Source organism: Arvicola amphibius, chromosome 1 (assembly GCF_903992535.2).
Source record: "Arvicola amphibius chromosome 1, mArvAmp1.2, whole genome shotgun sequence".
NCBI classification, from domain to species: domain Eukaryota; kingdom Metazoa; phylum Chordata; class Mammalia; order Rodentia; family Cricetidae; genus Arvicola; species Arvicola amphibius.
Window position 1 is genome coordinate 82,571,711 of NC_052047.1, and position 8,861 is coordinate 82,580,571.

The 8,861-nt window shown below is 45.1% G+C and overlaps 1 pseudogene; it reads right to left on the minus strand.

Moving 5' to 3' along the window:
- Nucleotides 1-5,292: 5,292 nt before the first annotated feature.
- Nucleotides 5,293-5,392, minus strand: LOC119806060 (annotated as a pseudogene).
- Nucleotides 5,393-8,861: the final 3,469 nt, after the last annotated feature.

An 8,861-nucleotide genomic window follows, 5' to 3' on the forward strand; every position in this document is an offset into this window, starting at 1 on the left:
TACATACAGTCAACTTAGACACCACCTAAGTGTGATCTTGTCTCTTTGGGTCCCTCATTTTTTTTCCAGTCAGGTCTATCAGAAAGATTATGGTGCTAACACCACAGAGGAGGTTATCTGCCGCTGCCTAGGGCACTGTGAATGACGTGCTATGTTCTAGAATGCTCTGGTGACATCACACTGAGCGATATTATCAGTGTGCAATAACTAAGTCCTTGGCAAAAATAAAATATGATGCATCATGGCAAAGGAACATGGATTTTTTACCTCTGTTAGATCAATTATTAACCTAGGGACTGTGTTGTACAAAGTATTTCACTAACCCTTGTAAGTGAAGCCACAAAGCAAAGAGGCTGTGGCTGCCATTGTTCCTGGAGGAGCAAAGGAGAGAAAGTATTTGGTGGTGAATTCCAACTGTCCTGTATTTCTACTCTAAATTTTGGTTCTAGTTATTAAAAATCTATACAGGAAGCCAGGCAGTAGTGACACGTGCCTTTTATCCCGGCACTTGGGAGGCAGAGGCAGGCAGATCTCAGTGAGTTCAAGACCAACCTGGTCAACAAAGTGAGTTCCAGGACAGCCAGGACCATTACACAGAGAAACCCTGTCTTGAAAAACCAAAATCAAAACCAAAGAAACAAAAAGAAAGAAAGAAAAAAGAGGAAGGAAGGAAGGACGAATGGACTTTAAGGGCTGGAGGGATGGCTCGGGAGTTAAAAGCACTTGATGCTCTTCTGAAGGACCTGAGTTCAATTCCTAGCACCCACATCAGGCAGGTCATCACCATCTCTGACTCCAATTCTCTTCTGGTTTCTGCAGGCACTCAAACACATGTATACAAACCCACACACAGACATATACATATTTACAAAATAATTTAATTTCTAAGATTAAAAAAATCTTAGAAAAAGAAATGACTCTGCCGTTCCCTTAATAAATCCATAAGCACATTCTAGAGCAGCTGAAATGAGCTGTTGGTTCTCCTACCAAATGTCGAGAGATTATCTAATGAAAATTTAATCTTGATCCAGGTATGGTGGGTAGGCCATTGATCCCAGCACTCAAAGGCAAGGTTAGGGGATCTCTGAGCTCAAAACCAGCCTGGTTCTCAGAATGAGTTCCAGGACACACAGAAACTCTGTCTCAAAACCACAACCAAAACAAAACCTAAAAAAGAAAAAAAGGCAGAAAGAGAGAAAGAAAGAAAAAAAAGAAAGTTAGTTTACCTTTTTTTCCAATGTGCCCCTACATACCATCAGCTCTGTTAGGATTCAGGCATCTGTATGGCCTGCCCTTAAGGTCCTGACAGGATACGTCCTCAGCTGCAGGTGCTAAGAGCACCTCCTGTGCACATTCACTAAGTTCCCTGACCCTCTCTCTCTCCTGCCATGCTTTTCTTTTTCTTACGTTCATTTTGTTTTAATTTTTTTAAAAAAAATTTGTTGTTGTTGTTGGCTTTTGTCTTTATCTATTTTTTTAAACTTTACTTTCTCAAGACAGGGTCTCTCTGTGTAACTGCCATGGTTGTCCTGGGGAACTCACTCTGTAGACCAGACTGGCCTTGAACTCACTGAGATCCACCTGCCTCTGCTCCCGTGTGCTGGGATTAAAGGTGTGCACCATCCCAGTCCGCCGTTTTTATTATTACAAATACATTCTTCTGCTACTAGGGCTGTTAGGGCACGGTTTCTTGGGCTTGGGATGTGCCTAGTGCTGATATCCAGTCCCAGCTGACATTCTGTTCCCGGGAAACAACAGAACATCCTGGTGATTCTTTGAAAAGCCTCAGTATGAGTAAACTGAGCAGATGTGCACCACCTCTGGTCTTTTAAACATCACCAGGCACGGGAGAGAGAGACAGAGCTCTGAATGGGTGTCCCATCCCAAACTGTCCCGAACCGTCCCGTCCGTCTCCCACCCCCGTTGCCAGTCCTGGGAGGGTCTCTTTGGTGTCTCAGGTTTACGTTTAGTAACCACATTCAGCTGTTTGAGCACGTCATCTTTTACTCCGAGTTTCTACATGCCCGGATGGCGAGAACCAGTGGCACCCCAAAAGTCCAAGCGGAGCCCGATGGTTTCACAATGAAGCGAAACAGCTACTCTAGGACGTGACCAGCGTCCCAGCTTTCTCAGGTTCCCCAAAGATGAACGATGCCCTCCCCCAGGTCAGCAGAATGTAGTCTCGAGAACAAGGTGTCCTCATCTCCGCCTCATCTGTTACCCCTTTGCAGAATTGGTATATATATAGATAGATAGATAGATAGATAGATAGATAGATAGATAGATAGATAGATAGATATAGATATATATATAGATGGCATGACCAGCTTTTTAAAGCGCATGGGCACAGGAAGTTGGCACGGGGGTTGGCGTGACTACGTCATCTGACAAGCTCACACAAGTGCTCAAGGGTTTAGCTGAGTCATCGTGGATGTAATCATGCATGGATGCACGTGGGTCATGCGGGGCCCTTTAACATTCAGGCACCTCGGGCCGTCTGTATGTGCATGGCTCCAGAACCCTGAAGTATCAGCTTTATGTGGCTGAAAACATTACAGTAATTGAATGGGTGATTTAATTATAAGAGCTCTCAGCTGGAAACAGGCAAGCAGAACTAGACACACAAGCTTTGTCTTGTTTTCTAGACCATTCGTGGCTACATTCACCCTAAGCAGAAACTTTCTTTAAAAATTTAAGTTTAGAGCTGGGCATTGGTGGTGCACATCTTTAATCCCAGCACTCGGGAGGCAGAGGCAGGTGGATCTCTGTGAGTTTGAGGTCAGCCTGGTCTACAGAGCTAGTTCCAGGACAGGCTCCAAAGTTACAGAGAAACTCTATCTCGAAAAACCAAAAGAAAAAAAAATGTTTAGGGTCTGTGTGATGAATTCAGTGGGTCCATGTGTTTGCTGCCAAGTCTGAGTGCACAATCACAGGAACCAACATGACAGAAAACACTTGCAAGTTGTCCTCTGACTTCCACAGTGCCCTGACGTGTGCAACACTCACACCAAAATTAATAAATTAAATTATTTCTTTTTAGTTTTTTGAGACAGTGTGTGTGTGTGTTTGTGTGTGTGTGTGTGTGTGTGTGTGTGTGTGTGTAGCCTTGACTGTCCCGGAACTCGCTCTATAGACCAGGCTGTCAACTCAGAGATCTGCCTGCCTCTGCCTCTTAGTGCTGAAATTAAAGGTGTGTGCAACTACTCCCCAATTTAAGGCTTTTTCTTAATGTAACAAAAAGAAATTCAAGCGTTGCTAGAGCTTTCAGCTCAAGGATAATGATGACATTAGTCCTTTCTGGGAAGTTTGGAAATCAGGCACTGCATGCTGATGGAGTAGAACATAGGAGCGTTGAAGATGTTTGTCCTCTTGTCCTCCATATCCTGGCTGAGAGGGTCGGAGAGTCATGGGGTGAGTGAGGGTGTCCTCACAAACAAATCAAGGTTATAGGCTGGGAAAGATCAGATTCCAGGAAACAAAACAACTCAACTGTCACAGAAAATAGAAACTTATTATTATTTTTTTTTGTTTATTTTTTCGAGACAGGGTTTCCCTGTAGTTTCTAGAGCCTGTCCTGGAACTAGCTCTTGTAGACCAGGCTGGCCTCGAACTCAGAGATCTGCCTGCCTCTGCCTCCCGAGTGCTGGGATTAAAGACATGCGCCACCACCGCCCGGCAGAAACTTATTTTTTAAAATACAGCATAATGGCTCCTGCCTTCAAAATGGAGTCAAGCAGGTCCCTCACTGTTATGAGTCGTAATATAAATAATTTTGGAGATGGAGGTGTGTTAAAGGGGTCACAACCCACAGGCTGAGAACCACTGCTCTAAGTCTGCCGTCTGACCCTCTTTCCCAAAAGGACACTGACGCGATTGAGAGGAAGCATGAAACACGCAACAAACATGCATAGGAGTGTATTAGAGGAGACGTGTTCGGGCCTGATGAAGTCGGTGTGCAGAGAGGGCCGAAGATGGCGCGTCCAGCTTTTAAAGGCTGCCTAGCGCATGCACACAGGGCGATGACGTAGCTACAAGTCATACGCATGCACACAAGGGTACACGTAGCTGCGTTATTCATAGTTGATGCAACCATGCGGCTTGTGGGTCACGCAGGGCCTTTTGAGATCCACCGGGTGGCAAGGTATTTTTGCCTGAGGGCTTGTCCGCACATGCGTTGCCCTGGAACCCGGAAGTGCCAGCCATGCTGGTTGGCTAAAATCATAACAGACACCTCTTTCTTTCAATGTTTAAAATATTACCCATCTCTGCCTACTTGCTTATTTAATGTGTCTTTTACTTGGTACTGCATTTAATTACCACAAGCTGAGACAGTATCTGATTATTCTTTCTTCTTTTATGCAAGTAGTGCCAAGCAGTTGCCAGGTTTGTGACAGATATTCATGGTTGAATTAGCCTCTTTTGTTTTTTCCTGTTTTTTGAGACAGGGATTCTCTGTAGCTTTGGTGCCTGTCCTGGAACTCACACTGTAGACCAGGCTGACCTGGAACTCAAGAGAGACCCGGTTTCCTCTGCTTCCTCGAGTGCTGGGATTAAGGGTGTGCACCACCACCTCCAGGCTCGAATTAGTCTTTTAAATACAGACCTTGACGCCTTCAAGGCAATAAAATGAGTTTTAAATCTCTACCCTCTACACTAGAGATGTCCGCATTCTGTGTCTTCTCAGACTTGCAGTGGAGAGAACTGTTACTATGCTTCTGGACCAAGAGGCCAGGGCTCCAGTTCCTAAACCAACTCAGATAACTGGCTCAGTGTGTGATCCTGTGCAAGGCACTTTGATTTTATTTTTTTCCAAGATGGGGATTCTCTGTGTAGTCCTGACTATCCTGAAACTCACTCTGTTGACCAGTCTGGTCTTGAATTCACGAAGATCCACCTGTCTCTTGCCTCCCAAGTGCTGGGATTAAAGACATGCGCCACCACTGCCTGACTAAATTAACTTAATTTTGCAATCATCATGAGCTAGAAGAGGAAGGACTTGTCTCTAACCAAACGACATTTTTTGGACACATTTTTAAAAATTAAATTTATATATTTTATTTTATGTGAGGTTTTGTCTATATGTATGTATATGTAACATGTATGTGCCTGATGCCCACGAGGTCAGAAGAAGGTATCAGATGCCCAGAAATTGGAGTTATGAATGGTTGTGAACTACCTTATGGGTGCTGAGAATCAAATATATGTAGGACTAATAACAGCATTGTGTTCTGAATTAACATCAGCAACAGTTTTTCCGGGTTTGCAGTTATCCAAGAGAAACTGTACAGACAAAAATAAATGGAAGACGTCACAGATTTGCATGCCATCCTTGTGCAAAGACTTTGCTAATCTCTGTAATTTTAATTTGTGTGCTGCCACAACAAGCCCGTGACGTTGAGCCTGATCCTCCTGAATCACCTCTCAGGTTGGGAGATTTACAGGCTTATGAGCTAGCTATCGATCCTACCATATGGAGGACTGAATTCAAAGGCCTCTCACAAGCGAGGCAAGCACTCCGCTGCTGAGCTACATCCCCAGCCTGAGCTGTCTCTGAAACACAACTAGATATTCAGGGGATAAACTCTTGCTCTCGCTCCTAGCCCAGTGAGTGCCTTGCTCTAACTTCTGTGACTGGCTTCAGTTGTGGAAATTCAGTTTGTTTTGGGGGCGGAGAGGTGGCTCAGCAGTCAAGAGCACTTGCTGCTCTTCCAGAGGACTCAAGTTTGGTTTCTAACACTCCTGAGCTGCAGCCGACAACTCCCTATAACTCCAGCTCCAGGGGGTCCATTGCTCTCTTCTGGCTGCTGTAGCACCTGAACCGTATACTCACAAACACATACAGAACATTAAAAAGAAAACCATTAATAATAAAAATGTTTGCTTCTTCTCCAAATAGACCCAGATGAACAAACTCAGCTGACCTCATTAAATGAGTCAAGATGAGCTCTCCACAAAGTCTTCCCCAAGACCGTAAGTTAGCTTTAAAGCACTTCCTGTCTCATGCTTCCCCGCAGGTGAGTTCAACGCCCAAGTATAGCTTTGTTCGCTTTTGACAGACTTCTATTTTGTCAGGCTTTTATTCTGGAGGGAGGGGTGCAGGGTGCAGGGTGGGGACGGGATTGAGCAGAACCTTGCACATACTAGTGAGTCTTCTCTCCCATCAAGTCACATCTCTAGCACCCAGGCTTTTTGTTCGTTCGTTTGGTTTTGTGTCAAATTATGTTGATAGTTTCTAGTAGTCCTGGTGTTCTGTAGCCGCCGGCCCTACGTCTGACCTCAGAGCATACAGCATAGCCTTCCTTCTCTGCTCCATTTCTCTTCACTCTGGAACTTTCCTGGGGGCTTGCTTCCCTGTGGGCAGGTATGCTATTTCTGTTATCTTTAGCTCCTCCCTTCCCTCTGAACTAACCGAGTCTATCTTAGGAATCTCCCCTCCTTTCTATTCCTGGTAGACTGCCCTTTGACTGGATGCACAGGCTCTTACCTTAAGGAGTCTAATTACTTTTTAACAGTTAAAATGATCTTCCTACCTGCAGGCTCCACACAGCTAAGTGCTGAGCTCATCAACCCACACTCCTCCATTTGGCATTGTTGCTGCCTACTGACTAGTCTAAACATTTTAGTAGGCACCTAGGGGCACCCCATGATCTCACTTAAGCCCAGACGTCTCCTACTTTGGCTCCCAAAAAACCCATGACCAGTAATCCTCAAATCGGTGTGCACATTCCAAGTTTAGGGGCTTCTCTCCGATGTCTGTCCATGTTCAAAATTTCAGTCTTTCGGGTTAAGAGCACTGACTGCTCTTCCAGAGGACCCAGGTTCAATTCCCAGCACCCACATGGCAGCTCACAAGTGTCTGAAGATCCAGTTGCAGGGGATCTGACACCTTCACACCAATGCATATAAAATAAGGTTAAATAAACCATAAAAAATATTTTAAAAAAAATTTCAGTCTTTGATCTGCCCGACCTCGTTCATGACAGTGACCTAGGTGGACATGTGGAAGCTGTTTCCTTCTGTCCCTTCACTCTCCATTTTCTAAATGCCTGATTTATAACTGGAATTTTCCCCTGTGGGGAAACTCGGCAATGCCCACCCCCGCCCTATGACAAACAGAAGTTCGATTTTATTTCCTGACTTACTGAGCATGGGTTAGCGGTTCGTGACAGGAGAGTGGATGTGAAGCCTCACTGGGAAGCCTTCACCTAGCATGGGTGATGGCTCTCCACTGGGAAGCCTTCACCTAACATGGATGATGGCTCTCCACTGGGAAGCCTTCACCTAGCATGGATGATGGCTCCCCACTAGCCACATGGATGGAGCCTGCTACCCTAGTCTTCCTAGCTTATACACCTTAGCCCCTCCCTGAGATCACCCAGGCCACGTGCAATCACATGCAAGTAGCTGGAAAGTGGATACTTAGGCTAGAGTCCCAGGATCCTCTCTACCCTTCTATGAAGTCGCAGCTGAACTCATGGAGATGGCTGCTATTTGGCTTTGAGGTTAGTGCTATACAAAGTGTATAATTTATATAAAAATAAACTATGATTTTAATTTAATTTAATCTTGGTTTTGTTGTGGTGGTGGTGTTTGTGTGTGTGTGTGTGCATGTGTGTATGTATATGTGTACATGTCACAACACACCTATGGCAGTCAGAGAATAACTCTGAGAAGTCAGATATTTCTTTCCAGTTTTAGATGGTTTGGGGGAACAAACTAAGGTTGTCAGGCTTTCCAGGCAAGTGCCTTTACCCATGAGCCATCTTGCTGGTCTTAATTTATATCTTTTGGATGTAGAGGATTTGTGAGTCTTTTGGTGATGCTAGAACTCAAACCCAAAAGACCTGGGTGGGTTTTTTTTTTTCCTGAGACAGGGTTTCTCTGTAGTTTTGGAGTCTGTCTTGGAACTAGCTCTTGTAGCTCAGGCTGGCCTCGAACTCACAGAGATCCACCTGCCTCTGCCTTCCGAGTGCTGGGATTAAAGGCGTGCGCCACCACACAGGTCTCATTAAAGGTGAGACCTGGGTTTTGACAAGCATGTATGGTCATGTAACCAGCCATCATCACAATGAAGATTCAGCATAGTTCCATCAAATCAAGGAGACACATCCTTTAGATTGCCTCTTTTCAGACGATCCCTTCCTCCCATCCCCAGGTCCTGACCACCAATGGACAGGTCACACCCTTTAAATGCACTTTTGCCCTTTCCCCTGTGGGCTTTCTCTACATTCGCAGATCTTCCCAACTGAATGGTAATCTCCTTAAAGGTAAAGAATTGGTTTCCATTCAATCTTGTATTGCTTAAGCTTAAGTTCCAGGTGCAGCTGGGCATGGCAGGGCATGCTAGAATTCATAGCACAGGAGGCTGAGGCAGGAGGATCACAAGAGTTCAAAGTCATCCTCAAGCACATAGAGAATCTGAGGCCAGCCTGGGCTACATGAGAATCTATCTTAAAACAGCAAACAAACCCTACCCAAACGCAGAACAAGTTCCACGTACATTTTTTGAGTTCCAGGTCCTATATGTCTGAAAAAGAGAATGGGAAGGAGGGGAGGAAAAAAAAAAGAAAATGAAAGAAGGGAAATAACAAAAGAAGGGAGGGGGACTTAGTGGGTAAAGGTGAAATAACCAAGTCCTGAAACTTGTTCTCTACCTTCTTGTGAGCCCTGATATGTACCCACATACGCCTACACATCTCTGCTCTTACGTGTGCCCTGACATGTACCCCAAGCACCCACACATCTCTTTCATGTATGTGCCCTGACATGTACACCCCCATACACCCACACATCTCTGCCCTCACATGCGTGTCCCCTGACATGTTCCCACCCCAATTCACCCACACACAGATAAACACATG